Below are 17,051 nucleotides of genomic sequence, written 5' to 3' on the forward strand. Positions count from 1 at the left end.
TTGGAATGCCTGGTGGTCTTAGTTCCAAACAAGTCAGGTCAGGAAGTACCAAAGGTGTTCTGTGTAGGACACCAGCCCTTGAAGGGCGTTAGGGGAGACCGATGGGCCTCACAGCACAGGGGGGTGGATGAAAAAGAAACTGAGCCCCTTGGTGAGTACAATGGTTCCTCGTGAGGGTGTTGGGCTCAGAAGCACAATAACCACCTCCGTTCTCCTCTCAGTGGCTACACGGTTGGCCAGAGATGTTCCAGGATACAGTTTCTAGAGGCCCCGGCTCTGGGCTGCTCTGTCCATCTCTTGTCTGAAGGGCGTAGAACAGCTTACTTCTGCAAGGGCAGGAATTGTCCACTGGCAGGAAGCTCGCGAGCTGAGCAGCCCAGAGTCTGGGTGGTTGGGGTCCCTTTCACAGCGTGGCCACCAGAAGCTTCCCAGACCTGCCTTGCTCAGCCCCAGACAGACAGGCCCCAGGAGCGAGCAGTGGCGGCTGATCGGCTGAGCAGGCCCTACCTCGGCCCTGTGGCCCCGGCTTTTTATGCTCAAATCCGTGGAGGAGGCTGGGCCTGGGCTTGGGGCTGGGGTGCGAGTGTTGATGGAGGCAAAGCAGGCAACTTTTATTATCTGGGGAATTGTTTCCGAAACATTATCAACTCAGATTATTGACCACAAATTTTCACCCGAAATCAGAGAGTAATAGGCTTTTACAGTGCAGTAAAAAGTGTATTAGCTCGTTCTGGGGTGTCTCACCTCCCGTTTACTCCACTGTTTTATCAATATCGCCATAACCTGACACTTCTGGGTAGAGGACGATTGTAAAGTGTCCATAGATCCCGTAAACCACCCTAAATAGAGATTAGTATTACTACTAAGTTTAAACCCTAGTAAAAGATAATTAAATTGATGGATGTGGCTGTAAATCTCCCTTTTATCAAGGGCTTGCTCTCGTGCAGGCGGTCTCGAGCCTTATTATTTTACAAGCATCATTAATGCCCTAGCAGAATCAGTGCTGTCTGCTGGTTAGGGAGACAATGAGACGTATCAAATATGCCCCCGAAACTCTGCAGGCTCTCACCTCCTTTCCCTTCGGGACTGTGGTGCTCGGCTATTACTCAAGTCTCTGCACGGGGACCAGTGCAGGGAAACAGGGCTGTCCCTCCAGACTACTGTCCTGTGGGGTCCTCCGGCCTGTTAGTGGGGGGTCCTCCATGGTTTTAAAGGGTGCCATTTCCAGTGCTCTTGAATGCAACCCTTTCCCAGGTGCTCCTAAGGGTCCCTGCTTTCTACAGAGACACCTTAGGGGGCTAAATGATGCTGCTTTGGGGGGGACATAAAGCTACCAAACCATGACTCAGGGGAGGCAGCTGAAATACAAACTTAGTTGGTTTTTTGTTTTGTTTTTTAAAGATTTTATTTATTTATTTGACAGAGAGAGAGATCACAAGTTGGCAGAGAGGCAGCAAGAGGGAGAGGGGGGGAAACAGGCTCCCTGCTGAGCAGAGAGCCTGATGCGGGGCTCGATTCCGGGACCCCTGGATCATGACCTGAGCCGAAGGCAGAGACTTAACCCACTGAGCCACCCAGGTGCCCCACAAACTTAGTTAAAAAAAAAAAAAAAAGATGTATTTATTTAATCCAGAGTAGGGGAAGGGGCAGAGGGACAGGATCCCTAAGCAGATTCCCTGCTGACTCACAAGACCATGACCTGAGCTGAAACCGGGAGTCAGGTGCTTGACCGCTGCGCCAACTGGGGGGCCCCCACAAACATACATGTCTACCAGCTAATCCAAGCCTCGGTCAATGGCAAAACCTCAGTCAATGCCAAAACCCACATGTCCACCAGCTAACCCAAGCCTCAGTCAAGACCCGGGGCGAACCTATGGACCTGGGATCTGCTCTGACAGGGGCTGAGCTCCCAAGCAGAGTCCAGGAGTCTGCCCAAAGCTGGCTTGTCCTCCATCTGGTCCCTTCTCTCCGGGGCCACTGGAATGAAGGGACATCTGCTGTTTGCCACCCATCTGTTTCCCTTCCAAGGCAGTTGCATAACCCTCGCAGGTAGAGTAGCTAGCAGCAGGGGTGGGCTTTGTGGCTCTGGTCTTGCCCTGCCTGGTCTGGCAGCCACCTTAGGGCTCCAGATGCCTCCCAGAGTTAGGTGGTGGCTTCTTTAGGCATTAGTCTTTCTGGGCCTCCCGGAGTCCCCATCTGCCTAAAGAAGGGACTTTTTTAGGTGTTTCCAAGGCATTTTGAATCCCAGTTAACCAGCACCCGATTATGTATGGAATAGAGATCCTGGGGGCCAAGACTGTTCTGCGTACCTGCCCCTGACCTTGGCAGTGACTCCGAATTGAGCCTGTGGGTAACCGGGCTTAGGGCTGTGCGACTGCCATGCCTGACAAGGCCAAGTTCTCGTGCCCCTGGGTGAGCCTCGATCTTTGGCTGGCCTTGACTGCAGAAATGGGAACATGAACAAGGAAATAGTCCCACAGAAGAGTCATCTGGGAGAAACTGGATTTGCTCACCACAGATAAACACTTTTTTTTTTCTTTTTATTGCCTAAAGCTAAGTGATATGTACCTTGGTTGGAATTAGCCGGCTGAAAGTTCAAGAGATAAGCAGCTTCTCCTGGCATGAGTGATCAGCAGGCTCAGCAGTGGGGTCTTGTTTTGGGAGGCGTCACCTTTTGAACTTGGGGCCCCAATTCCCCTTGGCTGTTTCATAATCTCCAGCAGCAGCGAGTATGAGCAGAGAGGACATGCTGGGCCCTGTCACAGGACCGCACCTCAGCATACAATGCTGGTGTGATTTTTGTCCCTGAGTTCATGCTGGGCTGGGCCACTCCACAGGACAGCAGAAGTACTTAGGGTCCTGTTGTGTGTGTGTGTGGGGGGGCAGGGCTCCAGAAGCTTCTTCAGGCCCAAGGCCTGCCTTCAGGGAGCTCAGAACTTAAGGGCAAGCTCATAAAGCCATCCTCTCTTTGTGGGGTTTCTGGAGAAAAGTGGCCTCAGTTTGGATGAGGTCACGTTGAGCACTTGAAATTTCTGGGTGCACTTGTACGAGGCTGTTTCTTGGGGCCACTCCCCACGATTGCTGTGCAAAGACCCATATCTACTCAGGTTGGGGAACTTGGCCCTGCAGTGTGAAAACCAAGAACCACAATCTCAGAAGTGAAAAGCTCATCATCATTTACAGAGAGGCTGATGCAGGCAAGAGAGCTTTGTGTCTTTATGTTGTGCAAAGGAGCAGATGGTTGTCCTTGATGAAGGCACAGTCAGCCGCGAATGAACAGACCTCCCCTGCTCGGGACATTTGAGCCGTGAAAACCAGTCTGCAGAAATACACACACAGCAGGAGATGCACACCCATCCACTCACAGACTCCTGGGCCCCGGGGGAGGCGCTGGGATCACCGAAGGCGAAGAACCAAGCTGAGGCCTGAAGAAGAAGATTTTGGAGCCCTTAGCACAAAGAAGTCTGTTCTCAAAAGGTTTTCATAAAAATGATTTCTCTGATTCAGAGTCTACTCATTTAGCACCTTGTTCTATGGGTGCTTATGAAATGCCTCTGTGCCAAGCCCGTTCCCGGACTCCCAGGATATCACTGAACAAGTACCCCCAATCCTGGACCTTGCAGAGCTCCTGGGAGAGCAAGGAGACACGCGAACATGGCATGGTGTCACAGACGCCCCAGGGCGCTTGGCCAGCCTCCACACTCCCCATCCTGCTCCGTGCGTGTGTGTGTGCATATGTGTGTGTGTGTGCATATGTGTACATATGTGTGCAGCGTGGACACACCGACCCATCAAACTTTCTCAGAAGCCCACTCCTGCCTGCGAACTCCCAGCCGCCTGCCCTGGAAAATTACAACCTGGAAGAATTGAGCGTGGGACACACATGATTTATTTATTTTTCTCTTGTAGGATGTTTTCCAATGAAATGAATGTATGCCGCATGTGAAATTAGGCTCCTTGACAGAATAGCCTGTGATCCTTTTCGGGGGTGGGGAGCGGGGAAAGGGAAATGGGGAAAGAAAGAAAGGAGAGAACCACAGCAAAAAGGGAAAACAATGACAGCCACAAGCAGCACCTCGGGTGCTATGACCCAAGCCAGACTCCTACGGTGGTGGCGGCTGGGGCAGACTGCAGAGTGCTCTCGGTGCTTAAGCTAATAAACCTGACTATCTTGAAGAGTAAACACCGTGCTGTTTTGCCAACTATTAGATTTTTACTACTCTCCAATAAAGGGAGCGCATTATTCATTTCAAATAATATGCCACTTCTTATTTCCTAAAGATTAGCAATGGAAAGAGATGTCAACAATTTTCACTCTTTAAATTAAGTATAATAGGCTTTTATAGCGCAGTATAAAGATATCGAAGGGAAAGGCTGCGATTGCAAGCTTGATTTTCCCTTTATCTCTCCCTACAGCCCCGATTTGACACTTAGGAGCAGAGGAAGCTTGTAAAGAGCCCGCAGACCCCATAAAGCCGGTGACACTTGGATTAGCCTCACGGCTCACTTTGGGCACAGTAAAGTGATAATTTAATTAACTAATGGGGCCCTAAGCACGAGGGTTTATCTAATGAGTTCCCTTCTCCTTTGCCTCCTGGTAATTCCAGCACTGGGTGTTTACAGATCAGCAGAAGCCTGGGCCCAGGAGCGCACAGAGGAGAGTACCTTTTTGAGGTGTCCCCCCATCCCCTGCAGGGCCCCCGTGGGCTCCCGACTGTGTAGCTTCTGGGGAGTTGGAACACACTGCTGGTCCTGGAAGAAAAAAATACAAAGTTTATCAGAGCTTGTTTCATGGTTTCCCTAAGGTGTTTAATACGCTTCCCGCGTCTATATTAATGATACAGATGCTATGGGCTCTGTGCTCAGTGTGGAGGTGGCTGGAGATTCTCTGGGTCTCCCTCTTTCCTCTCCCTGGCTCCTACATGCTATCTTTCTAAAATAAATAAAAGATAATGGTAATATAGCTGGTATTGTGTTTCTGTGTGATTATGTGCCTGTGCCCGTGCGAGGGTGTGTGGGGGTGTGCATATGTGTGCATGAGTGTGCATATGTGTGCGTGTGTGTGTGAGGGAGGATGTGGGAGGAACTTTGAACTCTGCCTATGAGCCTTGCCTCCTACCTGGCTCATGTGGCAGGAGCTGAGAGCCGGGGCAGAGACCACAGGGCGGGCAGAGGGGTGGGGGGAGGGAGAGGAGCTCCCAGAATAGCCCTTTCTCAGCCCCTGGACCCTTGGGTTCTTAGGCATGTCTTTCTCGTCTGTCCCCTCCTTCCACCGTCCTGTAGGCCACATCTGCCTTTCTGCGGCCAAGACCACCTCCTGGGGAAGGACTCACTCCACCGCTCTGAACTCCTTGGGGCCTCATTCTACCCCGGGGTGATGGCAGTCACAGCCGTGATGCGTCACCCTGATCCCGCGACAAACCTCCGTTCTTCAGGGCCCCAGGAGGCCAGTAGGCCCGGAGGGGTCCGTTTGTGGTTCTGAGACCCAGAGACCAGGAGCTCCTTGGGAGGCCTGTGTTCACTTGGGGCCCAGGCCAGCTCAAAAGTCACCCTGGGAGGATGGAATCTTCCAGTCGGAACATCATATGGTCTGGGCTGCTGAGCCGCTCCTTAGAAGGGAGCTGCTGGTCTTCATCCAGAGTAGGTCTTGCAGGGGGTTGACGAGGCCTACCCCGTGGGCTCACTCCCAGATTTCAGTCCTAAGGGAAGCTTTCACCACCAATTGGCCTCAAAGCCACTATCCACATGGAAATTTCAGTGACTCCTTATATTTGCCTAGAGCTGCTCAACCGCTCGGAATCCCAGCCACTGAGGAATTCAGAAGAGGAATTGGGCCAGCAGAGGGCAGAAAGGAGTCGTTTCGAGAGTCTGAGCCACCAGGAGAGGCTCTCCCCGGAGCTCCCTTCTCTGCTTCGCTCTAGGCATGACCACCCCATCAGAGAACTCTCCAAAACATCAGAATTCCTAGGGGAGCTTTTATACTGATGCTTGGGCTCTAGCGCAGGAATGTGGATTTCTCTCATTACAGTAATTTCTTCTTTTTAAAAAATGTTCTCGAAAATTTCTAAGAGTTAGTTTTTTAAAAATTGCGGTGAAATACACCTAACATAAAATCTACATATTGACCATTTGTCGGCGTGCGGTCCAGAGGCCGTAAGTGTATTCACATGGTTGTGCAAACATCACCATCGTCGGGCTCTTGAATTCTTCCGATGGTGTCAGCCTGGATCCCTGTCCGCATGAAGCACGAACTCTTCATCCCCTACCCACCCCTTGGGGCCTGTGGCAACCATTCTTCTGCTTTCTGTCCCTGTGAAAGTGGCGACTCCAGGCACCTCCTACGAGTGGAATCCTACAGTCTTTGTGCTTTCATGCCTCGCTTATTTCACTCACCATCATGTCCTCACGGTTCATCCGGGGAGCAGGTGTCGGAACTTGTTTCCATTACAGGGCGGAAGAATACTGCATTATGTTAGATATCCCATGGGTTTATCCATTTATCTGCTGATAGACATTTGGGTTGCTTCCATCTTTTGGCTATTTTTTTTTAATTAAAGATTTTATTTATTTGACAGACAGAGATCACAACTAGGCAGAGAGGCAGGCAGGGAGAGAGGAAGGAAATCAGGCTCTCCGCTGAGCAGAGAGCCCAATGCGGGGCTCGATCCCAGGACCCTGGGATCCTGACCTGAGCCGAAGGCAGAGGCTTTAACCCACTGAGCCATCCAGGCGCCCCTCTTTTTGTTATTTTGAAGAATGTTGCTGTGAAGATGGGTGTGTAAATATCTCGTTGAGTCTCTTTCTTTCTTTCTTTCTTTCTTTCTTTCTTTCTTTCTTTTTTAAGTAGGCTCCACACTCAGCATGTATCCCAACACGGGGCTTGAACTCACGATCCTGACATCAAGACCTGATCTGAAATCAAGAGTTGGTTGCTTAACTGACTGAGCCACAGGCACCCGCCTGCTTTCAATTCTTCTGTGTATGTATCTTACCATGGAATTGCTGCATTGCCGGGGAATTCTATGTTTAACTTAGGAGGACCTTCCTTAGCGGTTTCCACAGCATTTTGGGTTCCCACCAATAATGCCCAAGGATTCTGGTTTCTCTGCTTTTCTTGCCAGAGCTTATTTCCCCTTTGTTTGCTTAATAATAACCAGCCTAACAGATATGAGGTAATATCTCCCTATGATTTTGATTTGCACCGGATAGTAATTTCAAAAATTCCCCAGGAGGTGCTAATGAGCATTCAGAGTTGAGAACCACTGAGTAAATGCCCATTACTTATTGAGCACATATTATCGTCCGTGGAATTTTTCTAACTCTCGTTTGTTTCGCACAACTACTCAGTGAGGTAGGAGACACTCTCTTTCCTACAGATGAGAAAAATAAAGACCCAGAAGTGAAGAGCACTCATCCAACAGGTGATGGGGCTAAAATTCAAGTCCAGATCTTATGGTCCCTGGAGCTCCTGAGCTCATTTGGGGTCCTCCCACTTCAGGAAGAAGAGAAGGTGCCGAGGGCTATGAGGGAAGCTGCAATTTGCAAGGGGTCAGTGCCATCTGAAAACGATATCAGAGTGTGATGTGATCTTAGTTAAATTCTTGAAAGGAACTCCCCCCCCCCTTTTTTTTGTAAGAAGGAGGTTTAATAAAGAAGAGTGTTTCATTTTAAATAATCATAGTTCTTTCCCTTTGAACTACACTTTATTTTATTATATATAGTTATTTTAAAGTTTATATATAGTTATTTTAAAGTCATTTATTCAAATAAAACTCAGGCTTCTGTGTTTTTAGAGGGACAGAAAGCTAGAATCCATTCTGTGTATATCTCCACTTAGGAAGAGCCTGGAATGGGCCCACGGGTTAGCATTGGAGTGTAACAATACTGCCATCTTGTGGGAAATTAAAGTGTACAACAACTTAATTTACAGCAATTTAATCTTCAAACCAGAATTAAGAATTTCTGTGCACAGGCTTGTCTAGTTAAGGTCAGGGCAGGGGCGGGGAGAGAGGGGCGGGAACTGTGTGTTTGTGTGTGTGTGTGGGGGGGGGGACGTGATCTGTCAGAAGCAATTCATACTGTTGAGGACCAAAGTCAGAACCATGCCCTTAGTTGACAGGGGCAATGGCAGATACAGTCTTTGTTCCCTTTGACACTCCCAGACTCTAAGGCCCAGAGGCAAAGCTGTGGCTAGAGCCACAGGGGCATCGGAGGAGGGCTAACTACCCAGCAACCGTGGTTCCACCCCACCCACAGAGATAAGGAGCACAAATCCGAGCTTGGGAGGCCTACCCATAATGTCTTGAGCTGAAGAAGGTCGAGAACGGGCAAGGGCTCTCTCCCCACCCCTCCTCCTCCGTCTTCTTCATAACTACTCTATTGAAATATAATCATGTGCTCTACATTTCACATATTTCAAGTGTGTAAATCAGTGGTTTCTCGTATATTCACAGAGTCGGGCAACCATCACCATCGTCAGCTTCAGAACATTCTCATCACCCCAAACAAAAAACCTCACCTAGATACCTTTTAGCCATTACCGCCCAATCCTCCCGTGCCTCTGAGGCCACGGCAACCACTGATCAACTTTCTTTTTATTTCTTGTAATTTAAAAAATATGGTTATCTATGAATCACATTTATTATTTATTTATTTATTTTCAAAGATTCTATTTATTTATTTGAGAGAAAGAGAGAGAGTGCTCGCACAAGAAGGGGGAGGGGCAAAGAGGGGAGGCAGACTCCCAACTGAGGAGGAGCCCCGGCAGGACTCGATTCCAGGACCCCTGGATCATGATCTGAGTGGAAGGCAGACGCTTAACCCACTGAATTACCAGGCACCCCTACATTTGTTTATTTGTTAGTTGAGATCTAAATGGATGTGTAACGTATTAGTTTCATGTGTACAACATAATAATCTGGTATTTGTATATATAACAAAATGATCCTGCCAAGAAGTCTAGCTAACATCTACAGTTATAGTTATAATTTTTTTTCTTGTGATGAGAACTTTTAAGATCTATTCTCTTAGCAACTTTCAGACATACAGCACATTATTATTAACTCTAGTCACCACGGTTCATGTCCAGGTCTACTTATTTTGTAACTGGAAGTTTGTACTTCACTAATTTTACTTTCTGTCTCTGTTGATTTGTTTATTCTGGACATTGAATGTAAACAGAATCATATGATTATGTCATCTTTTGTGAAGAACTTTCATATACACTGTTTCCAAGGTTAATCATGTATTGACATACAGTAGTAATTCATTCCTTTCTACTGCTGGATACTACTTCCTGGGACACATACATATATCACTTTACATTTATCTATTTGTTAGTTGCCAGATGTTAATGGAGGGGTTTTTCCCTCCACTTTTTGGCTGCTAAGAGTAATGCTGCTATGAACACAAGTTCTTATGTGAACATGTGTTTGTTTTTCACTCATGTATTTTCCTTGGAGTGGATCTATGGGGTCAAGTAGTAACCGCCTGTTTAATACCTTGAGGAGTTGTCACACTGCTTTCCAAAATGGCTGCACTGTGGTGCTTGGATGGTTCAGGGGATTAAGTGTTTGCCTTTGGCTCAGGTCATGATCCTAGGGTCCTGTGACTGAGTCCCCTATTGGGCTCCCAGCTCAGGTGGGAGCCTGCTTCCCCCTCCGCACGCACCTCCCCTAAAGTGGCTGCACCATTGTCCGACCCCACTGACAGTGTATGAGGTTTCCAATTTTTTGACATTGCCACTTAGGTTTGTACATCCTAAGTATAACTCTCTTATTAAATGTATGATTTGTATATATATTTTTTAACCATTCAGTGGGTTGTATTTTCACTTTCCTGATGGTGTCCTTTGAAGTGCAGACCTCGTTAATGATGAATCGGCAAAATAAAATGATCTATTTTATCTTTTTTTGCTTTTACTTTAAGTCATATATTGGAAAAACCTTTGTCAAATCAAAACTCGAGATATATTCTGATCTGTTATTCTAAGACTTTTATAGCTTTATCTCTTTTTTTGATTTAATAAATTTGTATATTACAATATGATTACTGTCCCAGTGTTAGCCAACACCTCCACTATGTCACAGACTGGTCATTTTATTTTGTGGCCAGAACATTTAAGATCTAGTCTTTTTTTAGCAGCTTTGAAGTATGCAATACAGTATTGTATCTCCCACCCCCACCTTTTTTTTTTTGTTAGTCTAGCTAGAGGATTGTCAATTTTGTTTATCCTTACAAAAAACAAGCCCTTAGTTTCACTGATGCTCTATTATTTTTCTGGTCTCTACTTCATTCATTTCTGCTCTGAATTCTGTTATTTCTTTCCTTCTGCTTACTTTGGGCTCAATCTGTTTTTCTTTTTCTAGTTATTTGTTTTTTCTTTTTCTAGTGAAGTTAGATCGTTCACTTGAGATCTGACTTTATTCTTTATGTAGGCATTCATGGCTATGAACTATGTAAAAACTGCTTTTGCAGCCGTCCTTATATTTTGGTGTGTTAAGTTTCTACTTTCATTTGTTTTGAGATTCTTTAATTTCTCTTTTGATTTCTTCTTTAACCTCTCGGTTGTTCAGGAGTGTGTCATTTAGTTTCAACATATTTATACATTTCCCAGCTTTGCTCTTGTTGATATCTATTTTCATACTATTATGGTCAGAAAAGTTATTCGTACAATTTCAATTTTTCTCAATTTGCTAAGACTTGTTTTGTGGCTGGAGAATGTTCTGTGTGCACTTGAGAAGAACGTGTGTTCTGCCGTTGTTGGACGGAATGTTGTTGATATGTCTGTTAGGTCCATTTGCTTTGAAGTACGTTTTCAAGCCCTGCGTTTCCTTGTGGATTTTCTGTCTGGATGATCTATCCACTGCTGAAAGTGGGGAACTGACGTCCTCTGCTGCCATTATTGTTTCTATTTCTCCCTTCAGAATCTGTTACTATTTCCTTACTGTATTCAGGCACTCTGATGCTGGTCTGCATATGTTTGCAACAGTTACATTCTTCTTGATAAGTTGGCTCCTTTATCATTATATAATGATTTCCTTTTCTTTTATACCTGTTTTTTGTTTGTTTGTTTAAAGTCTATTGTGTCTGATATAAGTGGAGCTATCCCTGCTTTCTTTTAGTTTCTATTTGCGTGGAGTATCTTCTCCCATCCCTTCATGTGGAGCCTGTGTTTGTCCTTAAAGTTGAAGTGGGTCTCTTGGAGGCAGCATATAATTTGGTTCTTTTTTTTTTTTTTTTCTTACCCATCCACGTTCTTACCATGCCACTTTGGGCATTTTGATGGGAGAATTCCATCCATTTACATTTAGAGTAGTTATTGGTAAGGAAGGGCTTGCTAATGCCATGTTATTAATTACTTTCTGGCTGTTTTGTAGTTTCATTGTTCCTTTTTTCCCTCTCTTGCTGCCTACCTTTGTGAATTGGTAATTTTCCTTGGTGGTATGCTCTGATTCCTTTCTCTTTATATTCTGTAAAGTTACTATAGGTTTTTGTTTTGTGGTTACCAGGAGGCTCACCTAAAACACCTTACAGATATAATGGTTTGTTTTAATCTGATAGCAACTTATTTTAATCACACACAAAATCTACCCTTTTACTCCCTCTACTTTTATGTTTCTGATGTCACAATGTACTTTTTTTATACTATGTATTTGTTAACAAATTATAGTAGCTATAGTTACCTTTCATACTTTTTTCCTTTAACCTTTACACCATAGTTAAGTAGTTAGCACACCATCATATTACAGAATTAAAGTTCTCTAAGTCTGACTATACATTTACTTTTACTCTTGTGTTGTGTATTTTCATATGCATTTATGTTACTAATTAGTGGCTTTTCATTTGATTCTGAAGAGCCCCTTTCAGCATTTTTTGTAAGGCTGGCCTAGTGTGGCTGAACTCTCCAGCTTTTGTTTGTCTGGGGAAGTCTTTATTTCTTCTTCATTTCTGGAGGATAATTTTGCCAGATGGAGTATTTTTGGCTGGCATTGTTTTTTTCAGCACTTTGATTATATCATTCCAGTTTCTCCTGGCCTGTAAGGTTTCTACTAAGAAATCTGACCACCTAATGAGGGTTTTTTTGTAGATTAAAATCTTTTTTCTCTCTCTTGCTGCTCTTAGGATTCTCTCTCTGTCTTTCATTTTTGATAGTTTCATTATAATGTGCCTTGGAGAAGACTGTTTTGAATTGAAATAATGGGATGGTCTATTAGATTCATGAACTAGAAAGTTCTCAGCTATTATTTCCCAAAATTAATATTTTTCCTCCTCTGAAAATTAATAATTCTGGTATTCATTCTTTTTGATGGTGTCCTATAGAACACTTAGGATTTTTTTTTTTTTTTTTTTCACTTCTTTTCATTTTTCTCCCTTGTTCTCCTCCTACTGGGTTATTTCAAAGTTCCTATCCTCTGACTCACTGATTAAATCTTCTATTTGGTTCATTCTGATGTTAATGCTCTCTGTTGCATTTTTCATTTCATTTATTCAATTCTTCAGCTCCAGAATTCCTGTTTGATTCTTTTTGTGTGTGTGATTTCTATCTCTTTGTTAAATTTCTCATTTTGTTCATGTATTGTTTTCTGGACTTTGTTGAATTGTCTTTCTCTGTATTCTTGTAACTCACTGAGTTTCTTCAGAACAGCTATCTTGAATTTCTTATTGGATAAATCACAGGTCACAATGTCTTGGTATTTGATGTCTGAGGGATGATCTTTTGGTGGAGTCATGTTTTCTTGGTTCCTCAGGTTCCTTGGGGTTTTGCGTTGCTATTTTTGCATTTATTTAAAGTAAGTCTCCTCCTCCAATCTTTACTAGCTGCTTCAGGTGGGAGATACTTTTCATTGGTCCTATTTGTGTCTAGAGAGTTTTTTTACTTTGTTTGGATGTACCTGCTCTATGCCTCTTGTTCCCTCTTGTGGCTGAATTGTTCAGCTTGTGTGTCTTCTTTCTTATAACAGACCAGGCTGACTGTTGGAAACCACTCTTCCCCCCCCCCCCAGAAGGTGGCACTACAGCTCAAGATGGTAATTTCTTCTTAGCTTGTAGATTCTGGCTTATTTTCCACGTGTTCTCCTGGTCCACTCCACCTCACTCTCACTGTACTGTCCCCAGCTGCCTGCAGAGCCAGGAGAGGTGTGAGTGTGGCACTTAGCATGTTGGGAATGCCCATGGGCCAGGTGGGAAGACCCTGGGGTGAGGTTTTCTCAGCAGCTCATGGGTGGGCTTTCTGCTGGAGTCCAAAATGCAGTTAGCAGGAATTGTGTTTCTTTAATGCCCTTGGATATTTGTATCTGCCACTTTCCCAATCTCCTCCCTACCCCCTCGCCCACCCCCTACCAGCCCATCTTGAAGAGAGAGATGGGAGAGAGATGGGTTTCTTCAGCCAAGAAGCTGGATGCTGACACTCCCTGCTCTTCCCTTTTCTCCACAGGAGAGATCTCTGGTGTCCTATAGCTCTGGTAATGTTCCTCTTACTGACTTCAAGGGGCCCAGACATATTTTTCTCTTTTTACACAGTGTAGTGCTGGAAAGCATTCTCTGTAAAACCTGGTCTTCTACAAAGGATCTCTTGTTCATGGACATCTGCCCAAGTCAGTGTTCCCTAGTTATGCCCAGAATGTGCCCAAGAGGACTGAAGCCAGTTTACAGGCAACTGTCAGTACCATAGCCTGTACTGTTCTGTCTGCTTATTACCTGATTCACAGGTGGGTGAGACTCTTCTGAGACCCTTGGCATGTGGTATTAGATCCCACAAGTCCCACAGAGACACTTTTGGTTATGGATGGATGCTGAATTTTAGCTGTTGAAGTTGGGACAAAAGGGACGGACATCTTATGCCACCATGATGCTGACCTCTCTGACTTTATCTCTTTCATTTAGGTCTTTGACCCCTTTTGAGTTATTTTTGTATGTTCAGTATGGGGTAAAAGTCCAGCTTCATTCTTTTAATGTGTGGACATCCAATTGTCCCAGTATATTTGTTGAAAAGACTGTTCTTTCCCCCGTCGAATTGTTTTGTATGCTTGATGAGAATCAACTGACTATAATTGTGAGGGTTTATTTCTGGACTGTCATTTTTTTCCCCACTGATGTATATATCCTTCCTATGCCAATACTACACAACCTTAATTACTGTAGCCTTGTAGAAAGTTTTGAAATAAAAAAGTGTGAGTTCTACTGCCTTGTTCTTCTTTTTCAAGATTGTTTTGGCTTTAATGGGTTGCCTGAATTTTCTTGTAGATATTAGGATCATCTTATCAGTATCTGCAAAGACACTAACTGAGATTTTGATAGGGGTTTTATTGAATCTCTAGATTACTTTAGGGAGTATTACCATTTTAACAATATTTTACGTCTTCTGATCTGTGAATACAGAATGTTTTTCAATATATTTGTATCTTAATTTTTTTTCCAGCAGTGCTTCATGGTTTTTAAAATATAAGTTTTGCACTTTTTGGTTAAATTTAGTTTTAAGTATTTTATTCTTCTTGTTGCTATTGTAAGTGGTATTGTGTTTTTTCATTTCATTTTTGGATTGGTCATTGCAAATATATAGAAATACAATTGATTTTAGCATATCAGTGTTGTATCCTACAACCTTGCTGAGTTATCCTATTATTTCTAAAAGATTTTAGCTGATTCCATAGGATTTTCTATATAAAAGACATTGGGGGGACGCCTGGGTGACTCAGTGGGTTAAGCTTCTGCCTTCGGCTCAGGTCATGTACTCAGGGTCCTGGGATCGAGCCCCACATCGGGGTCTCTGCTTAGTGGGGAGCCTGCTTCCCTCTCTCTCTCTGTCTGCCTCTCTGCCTGCTTGTGATCTCTCTGTCAAATAAATAAAATCTTTAGAAAAAACATAAAAAGACATTGGGGTGTCCTGACTGGCTCAGTTAGTGAAGCATGCAACTCTTGATCTTGGGGTTGTGAGTTCGAGCCCCACACTGGGTATAGAGATTACTTAAAAAAAAAAAAAAGACATGTCATCTGTGCTAGACAGTTTTAGTTCTTCCTCTCCAATGTTTCCTCTATTGTCTTGCCCAACTGCCTGGCTAGAACTTCCAGGTTGAATGGAAATGGCACAGTAATCTTTCTTGAGGCCTACCTGTTGTCCCATTAAAGTATGTCACCTTCTCCCATGTCTGTTCAATTCTCTTTATTTTTCACAATTAATATTTTTATCTTTCCTGTGGGAGTTACCTTCTTTGTTGGAAATTTAAATATCCAAATAAAAGGTCTTTAAATTAAAAAAAAAAAGTATGTCACCTGCTGATATGTGACATCTTTGAGAATTGAGTGGATCAGAACAGTATCAAGAACTGGTCCATGGCACAATGGCAAAAGATTTTTCTTACTTGGTATACATAAATCTTTTAATCCATAGTCTGAGTATGACAGAAACAGTTAATACACATACCTCTATCACTATTCTAAATTCCTTTATTTTAACCAAAAATATTCTTCATGAAATGTTGTCAATTCTCTTCTTGAAGACCACAAACGTTATGTCTGTAGATATTGTCATCTACCAGGCTAGTGCTAGTGACTTGATAGGTTCTCAAGAAAGGAAATTAACACACACACACACACACACACACACACACACACACACACACCACTCTTCCCTCTGCCTTCGCAAGTCCCCAAAAGCTGTACCAGGTTCAGCTGAAGATCTGTTCATTCTCTTTTCCAAATTAATCTGAATATGGAACGAACTGTATTTGGTGCTGGTGTTGGGGTTCTTCAGCATCATTAGCATGTGAGGCTCCTGAAAGATAGGAACTCATCTATCTTGTTCATTTCTGTACTCTAGACGCTATATAGGGTTTTCCACACAAGTGGCACTTGTTAGGCAGAGGTGCCCCTTGAAAAATGTGGAGGTTAGGGATGCTGACTCCCATGTAGTCAAAAATCTGTGTATAAGTTTGACTCTCCCCAAGCATAACTACTAATAACCTACTCTTGACTGGAAGCCCTAACGATAATATAAACAGTTGAATAACACCTATTTTGTATGTTATATGTATTCTATTTGTAAGATAGAATAAGCTAGAGAAAAGAAAGTGCTAATAAGAAAATCATTAGGAAGAGAAAATACAATAACGTACCGTTCCATATTTATTGAAAAAAAGGGCCAATTGTATTTGCTAAGTGAGCAAGTGCAAAGGCTTTTTAGGCATGGGGGGGGTAATGATGGGGTGATTGTGGGCTGGGCGAGTGTCAGGTAGCAATGGAGCCATATGGACTCAGGAGTGAACCTTGGTGGGAGAAGGAAAAGAGGCAAGGACCAGGTCGGTACTCTTCACCACTCTGTCTTCTGTGCTTGATGGTGTCTGCAGTACATGATGCTCGATAAATGCTATGTTCATAAAGTAATGAATGTAAGAAACAGAGCAGAGAGTAGAGAAACTAAAAGAAGAGCAAAGCAGAAATGTACTCGAAAGGTGAAAGAAACAAAATAAAAAAATCTGCAACCATAATAGGTTCCCATCACAACTCATTAAAAAAAAAAAAAAAAGTCTCTAGGATCTGCTTACAAAGCCAAGATTTTGTAGGGAGAGTATACTGGGGTCATCTGGCTGAATGACTAATATTTGCTCCTCCTGGTCATAGAATTTGCCCTTTATCTCTGCTTCTTTCGTACCCTAGTGAGCTGGGCTGAACAGCATCTTTTCTCTCTCTCTCTTAAATACCATGGCTCCCACGGTCCTTGCTTCTTGCTTCCACTGCTCTGGGCCTCCCTCTGGTGTAGTTCAGATTCTTAGGGAGCTTCCAAGCAGGTGACACACCAAGACCAAAATTTCTATCGAGAATGTTAGGAGAGATGGACACTAGAGCTCAAAACCCTCAAAAGGACAAAGGTCCAAAACCAAGCCGGCCCCTCCACCCCCATTTTCTTGGCCAAGACATCCTTCTTTGTTTCACTGATACTCAATGTTACAATCTCTTATTACCAAAGGCCCTCCTGCGCTTAAGGATTTGGAAACAAGGTTTTCCTCACCAATGTCTAAAGTGGTGGTGGAGGAAACAGGTCCACAGTGGGAAAT

General features: G+C 44.0%; 1 pseudogene; it reads right to left on the reverse strand.

The window, feature by feature from the left end:
• Nucleotides 1-261: 261 nt before the first annotated feature.
• Nucleotides 262-17,051, reverse strand: part of LOC123389836 — a 33,756-nt pseudogene continuing 16,966 nt past the window's right edge.

Source organism: Mustela putorius, unplaced genomic scaffold, assembly GCF_011764305.1.
Source record: "Mustela putorius furo isolate JIRA1106 unplaced genomic scaffold, ASM1176430v1.1 tig00004036_pilon_pilon_pilon, whole genome shotgun sequence".
NCBI classification, from domain to species: Eukaryota; Metazoa; Chordata; class Mammalia; order Carnivora; family Mustelidae; genus Mustela; species Mustela putorius.